This window comes from Arachis stenosperma, chromosome 2 (assembly GCF_014773155.1).
Source record: "Arachis stenosperma cultivar V10309 chromosome 2, arast.V10309.gnm1.PFL2, whole genome shotgun sequence".
Classification (NCBI taxonomy): Eukaryota; Viridiplantae; Streptophyta; class Magnoliopsida; order Fabales; family Fabaceae; genus Arachis; species Arachis stenosperma.
In genome coordinates, this window is record NC_080378.1 from 111,916,118 (window position 1) to 111,922,947 (window position 6,830).

Consider the following 6,830-nt stretch of genomic DNA (forward strand, 5'->3'; position numbering starts at 1 on the left):
CATTGAAGGGTTCTCAGGATCATAAGCTTCTTCTTCAGATGAAGCATCCTTAGTACTGCCTGGTGCAACTTGCATTCCAGACAGACTTTGAGAAATCAAATTGACTTGCTGAGTCAATATTTTGTTCTGAGCCAATATGGCATTCAGAGTATCAATCTCAAGAACTCCTTTCTTCTGATTTGTCATTGTTCACAGGATTCCTTTCAGAAGTGTACATGAATTGGTTATTTGCAACCATTTCAATGAGCTCTTGAGCTTCTGCAGGCGTCTTCTTCAGATGAAGAGATCCTCCAGCATAGCTATCCAAAGACATCTTGGACAGTTCAGAGAGACCATCATAGAAAATACCTATGATGCTCCATTCAGAAAGCATGTCAGAGGGACACTTTCTGATTAATTGTTTGTATCTTTCCCAAGCTTCATAGAGGGATTCACCTTCCTTCTGTCTGAAGGTTTGGACTTCCACTCTAAGCTTACTCAATTTTTGAGGTGGAATAAACTTTGCCAAGAAGGCATTGACTAGCTTTTCCCAAGAGTTCAGGCTGTCTTCAGGCTGTTGCATTAGAGAAACTAATTGAGGCTTAAGCTCAAAGTTGTTTGCTCCAATGGCAGGGATAGAGATGCTTCTCCCATAGAAGTCGGGAGTAGGTGCAGTAAAGTCACCCAGCACCTTCATTGCATTGTTTGCATTGTTGTTGTTTTCGGCTACCATGGGTTCTTCTTCTTTGAAGATTTCTGTTAGGTCCTCTACAGAGAGTTGTGCCTTAGCTTCTCTTAGCTTTCGCTTCAAGGTCCTTTCAGGTTCAGGGTCAGCCTCAACAAGAATGCCTTTGTCTTTGTTCCTGCTCATATGAAAGAGAAGAGAACAAGAAAATGTGGAATCCTCTATGTCACAGTATAGAGATTCCTTGAGGTGTCAGAGGAACAGAAAAATAGAAGGAAGAAGTAGAAGAATTCAAACTTATCAAGAGAGATGGAGTTCGAATTGTTCATTGAGGAGGAGTGGTACTCCATAAATAGAAGGATGTGAGAACAGGAGAAGAAATTTTCGAAAATTAATTAAAAACATTTTAAAAACATTTTGAAAAATTGATTGATAATTTTCGAAAACTAAAAGTGGGAAAGAAATCAAGTGATTTTTAAAAAAAATTTTGAAATTAGAAATTAAAAAGATATGATTGAAAACTGTTTTGGAAAAGATGTGATTAAAAAGATATGATTGAAAAGTTATGATTTTAAAAAGATATGATTGAAAAGATATGATTTGAAAAACAATTTTAAAAAGATTTGATTTTAAAATTAATGACTTGGCTAACAAGAAAAGATATAATTCAAACATTAAACCTTTCTCAACAGAAAAGGCAACTTATTTGAAATGTTGAATCAAATCATTAATTGATAGCAAGTATTTTTGAAAATGGAAAGAAATTGATTTTGAAAAAGATTTGATTGAAAGGATATGATTTGAAAAAGATTTGATTTTGAAAAACTTTGAAAACTTGAAAAAAATTTGCATTAAAAATAAAATCTTCCTTCTTGTGCCAGCCTGGCGTTAAACGCCCAGAATGGTGCACATTCTGGCGTTTAACGCCCAAAGCACTACCCTTTTGGGCGTTAAACGCCCAGCCAGGCACCCTGGCTGGCGTTTAAACGCCAGTTTTTCCTTCTTCACTGGGCGTTTTGAACGCCCAGCTTTTTCTGTATAATTCCTCTGCTGCATGTACTGAATCTTCAGTTCCCTGTATTATTGACTTGAAAATAGAATCAAGATCAAATAAACAATGCATGCAAGACACCAAACTTAAAATGAGACACTAGACTCAACAAGAAACATAAAATATTTTTGGTTTTTATGATTTTGTAATTTTTTTGGATTTTTCGAAAATTAAGTGGAAAAAAAAATAAAGGTATCAAAATTCTTAATGAGAATTCCAGGAATCATGCAATGTTAGTCTAAAGCTTTAGTCTAAAGAAATTAGACATGGATAGCCAAGCTTCAGCAGGACATTGCATTCAAGAGCTAAATTGATGAGAATCAATCAGCTTTGGTGATGATAAGATCATCACCTTGAAATACTAGAATTCATTCTTAAGAACTCTGAAAAATACCTAATCTAAGCAACAAGATGAACCGTCAGTTGTCCATACTCGAAACAATCCCCGGCAACGGCGCCAAAAACTTGGTGCACGAAATTGTGATCACTACTTTTCACAACTCAAATAATCCCTAGTAATGGCCCCAAAGACTTGGTGCTCAATACCATGGCATAAACACAACTTCGCACAACTAACCAGCAAGTGCACTGGGTCGTCCAAGTAATGAACCTTACGCGAGTAAGGGTCGATCCCACGGAGATTGTTGGTATGAAGCAAGCTATGGTCATCTTGTAAATCTCAGTCAGGCAGACTCAAATGGTTATGAATGATTTATGAATAAAACATAAAGATAAAGATAGAGATACTTATGTAATTCATTGGTGAGAACTTCAGATAAGCGAATGGAGATGCTTTGTCCCTTCCGTCTCTCTGCTTTCCTACTGTCTTCATCCAATCCTTCTTACTCCTTTCCATGGCAAGCTGTATGTTGGGCATCACCGTTGTCAATGGCTACAGTCCCGTCCTCTCAGTGGAAATGTTCAACGCACCCTGTCACGGCACGGCTATCCAGCTGTCGGTTCTCGATCATGTCGGAATAGAATCCAGTGATTCTTTTGCGTCTGTCACTAACGCCCCACAATCGCGAGTTTGAAGCTCGTCACAGTCATTCAATCATTGAATCCTACTCAGAATACCACAGACAAGGTTTAGACCTTCCGGATTCTCTTGAATGCTGTCATCAATTCTAGCTTATACCAAGAAGATTCCGGTTAAAGAACCCAAGAGATATCTACCCAATCTAAGGTAGAACGGAGGTGATTGACGGTCACACGTTCATAGGCGAGAATGATGATGAGTGTCACGGATCATCACATTCATCAAGTTGAAAAACAAGTGATATCTTGGAACAAGAACAAGCTGAATTGAATAGAAGAACAATAGTAATTGCATTAATACTCGAGGTACAGCAGAGCTCCACACCTTAATCTATGGTGTGTAGAAACTCCACCGTTGAAAATACATAAGAACAAGGTCTAGGCATGGCCGTGAGATCAGCCTCCCAAAGAGGGTTCAATCATAAAAACATGATCAAAAGATTCTAAGATTGAAAGATGAAAATACAATAGCAAAAGGTCCTACTTATAGGGAACTAGTAGCTTAAGAATTACAAAGATGAGTAAAAGACATAAAAATCCACTTCCGGGCCCACTTGGTGTGTGCTTGGGCTGAGCATTGAAGCATTTTCGTGTAGAGACTCTTCTTGAAGTTAAACGCCAGCTTTTGTGCCAGTTTGGGCGTTTAACTCCCATTCTTGTGCTAGTTCCGGCGTTAAACGCCGGGCAGTTTTGAGCTGATTTGGAACGCCGGTTTGGGCCATCAAATCTCGGACAAAGTATGGACTATTATACATTACTGGAAAGCCCAGGATGTCTACTTTCCAACGCCGTTGAGCACGCGCCAATTGGGTTTCTGTAGCTCCAGAAAATCTACTTCGAGTGCAGGGAGGTCAGAATCCAACAGCATCTGCAGTCCTTTTCAGTCTCTGAATCAGATTTTTGCTCAGGTCCCTCAATTTCAGCCAGAAAATACCTGAAATCACAGAAAAACACACAAAATCATAGTAAAGTCCAGAAAAGTGAATTTTAATTAAAAACTAATAAAAATATACTAAAAACTAACTAAATCATACTAAAAACATACTAAAAACAATGCCAAAAAGCGTATAAATTATCCGCTCATCAGTGAATTAGTTAGTACATTTTATTTTATTCATGATATTTGACCTTTTTAAAGGCTTTCTTTGTTTTAGTTTAAGTATTTTTTTCTTATTTTAGTTCGATTACATTTATGGACAAATGTATTTTAATAATAAATATTTTAACTCTTTTATGGTAATAAACTTTTTCATGACTTTATTATGTGTTTATAATTTCGATGATGTAATGTGAAAAAAATGATTATAATGATCTTAATATAGAAAGCATATCGAATACAATTTATTTTTTAAAATATTTATATATTAAATAGCAAATTATTTTGTATAAAAATTGTTTGAAATATTATATTAAATTTGTAGAAAATTTGTGCGAAAATAATTTTTTGTTTTGTATGAAATTTGTTTTAAATATGTAAATTCTTTTAAATTAAATTTGTTTGAAAAAATATTTGATTTGTCTAAATTTGTTCGAAAAAAATTTGTTATATTTGACTAAATTCGTTAGAAATTTGTCTGAAATAAAATATATTTTTGTTTGAAATTTGTCTAAAATACATTGTCTTTATGTTGGCTAATCTTTCTAAAATTCGTTTAAAATACATCATAATAGTTAGAAATCTAGCAGATAAATGCCTATTCAAAATCTGTAACAAAACCGTCTGAAAAAAATTTCAGACGAAATTTCAGACAAAATGTAAATTAGCAACAAGGCTTTTTGGGAGAAAAAAATTCGTCCTAATTTTGTTTGAAAGAAACATTCTGTCTCTAATTTGTTCGAAATTTATTTCGATTTCGTCTCAAAATTCGTCCGAAAAAGCCCTATCTCTAGTAGTGCGTTGAAGAGTTGCTGGTCAGAGTGGAAGAGGCCTTTACGGTCAACGAGATTATTGAAGTAGTAGATGTCGAATGACACTGGCGTCTGAAGATCGAAGGAGGTGAGGTTGTTGTCCCCCACACCGGATGCCCTAGGGCATTTTGATTGCCTTGTTTGAGCAAAGGATGTTACTAACTCATTGGTTTCATTGTAGATGTGGAATCTGAAGGTTGTACATTCTGCTTGTCCAATTGTGTGACCACCTTAAAATCAACATGTCATCAAATTAGCAAATATCAACAAACAAAAAATAAATCTTAGTGTATATTTATATTTTTTTAGAGTTCTTAACATATTACTGGAAAAATTAGAAATTTAATTAGTTATTGTTCATACCCTGATCCAAAACACAAAAGCCAAACTCAATAAGGATGAAAGGCTCATCTAAGAGGGTGGCCCCTACCGCATACTTGATTTCTTTAAAGAGGTCGGACACGATGAAAAGAGACAGCTTATGCTTATCTAAGTAACTACCTCCCCGAATCTCTCCAACTATCTCTATCTTCCCTGAAAAATAAATTCTAAAAAACTCCTAAGATAAAGGGAATGGTTATTCATCAATAAAGATGGAACTACTCCAACAAAGATGGTTTTCTACTCTGCTATAAATATACTGAAATCTCTCAGGTATATTCGCATTTTACTCTACTAAAAACCAACCTAAAACCCTTGCTAACTTAAGTATCGGAATCTCTTACCGGTACCACCCCCACCTCCTCACGAGAAACTCGAACAGGCGATACCTCGAACCAACAAGTCGGACGCTATCACACTAAGGGACCTAGACCTCACGTTCAAGCCCAAATCAATGTTTTTCAGGTGTTCTCAACAATATGGAAGCATGAATGAGGATAAACCCCTCAAAATGCACCTTCGCGGTAGAAGCCGAAAAGTTTTTGGGGTTCATATTAACCCAAAGAGGCATAGAAGCAAATTCAGACAAGTGTCAAGCTATAGTCAACATGAAAAGCCTGACTTGTGTCAAAGAGGTCCAGCAACTAAATGGAAAGTTGGCAGCTCTATCTAGGTTCCTAAACAGGTCAGGTCTGAAATCATCACTTCCCTTATATTCAGTCCTAAGGAAAGGGAAGCAATTCGAGTGGACCCCAAAATGCAAGCAAGCCTTCCAGGGTTTCAAAGCATTTTTAGGACAACCCCTCATACATACCCGACCTATCAAAGGAGAAGAGCTCGTGCTATACTTGGCGGTGGAAAGCCGAGCCAAAGCTTCATTCCTAATCCGAGAATATTAGAAGGGGCAACAACCTATCTATTTCATCAGTAAAGCCATACAGGGGGCAGAGTTGAACTATCAAAAGATAGAAAGGTTCACTTATGCCCTTATCCTCACATCTCAGAGACTCCGACCTTACTTCCAAGTTCAAACCATCAAAGTTCGCACTAACCAGCCGATGAAACACATTTTACAAAAGACAGACTTGGCAGAAAGAATGTTGCAATGGGCTGTGGAGCTGTCCGAGTTCGATCTAAGGTACAAAGCTCAGGCAGCAATTAAGTCACAATACCTGGATGATTTCGTCATCGAGTACAACGAAAGCCCAGGAGATCCAGCTACATGGAACCTATACGTGGATGGGTCATCAAACAAAGCCAGAAGTGGAGTAGGCGTCATTTTAGAAAGCAACCAAGGAACTTGGATAGAACTCTCCTTAAGGTTCGAGTTCTCTGCTTCCAACGATCAGGCAGAATATATGGCATTACTTGCTGGCTTGAAGCTGGCTAAAGAAGTGGGGGTTGAGAAATTGGTAGTGTTCAGTGATTTGCAAGTAATAACTTTGCAGATCAACTACACCTATCAAGCCAAAGACCCCACTATGAAGAAGTACTCGGATGAAACCCGAGAACAACTGACACACTTTCTTGAAGGAGAAGTCCGATATATAATCCGAGAATCAAATGCCCGAGCTGGTGCCCTCTTCAAATTAGCCAGCACCAAGCCAGGGGACAATAATAGGAGTCTTATTCAAGAGATGTTACAAGCACCATCCATATCAAAGAAGGAGGACAATTCAAAAGTGGTGATAGTATCTAACCAAAATCTAGGGTGGATGACCCCTATAGTCAACTACCTCAGGTTCGATGTCCTCCCAAGAATGAAAAAGAGGCCAGAAAACTTCTAAA

General features: G+C 37.3%; 1 non-coding gene across 1 annotated transcript; it reads left to right on the forward strand.

Moving 5' to 3' along the window:
• Positions 1-367: 367 nt before the first annotated feature.
• LOC130964673 (small nucleolar RNA R71) lies at positions 368-475 on the forward strand. Its single transcript, XR_009080758.1, has one exon. It is a non-coding gene; the product is annotated as a small nucleolar RNA R71 (small nucleolar RNA).
• The last annotated feature ends 6,355 nt before the right edge of the window (positions 476-6,830 follow it).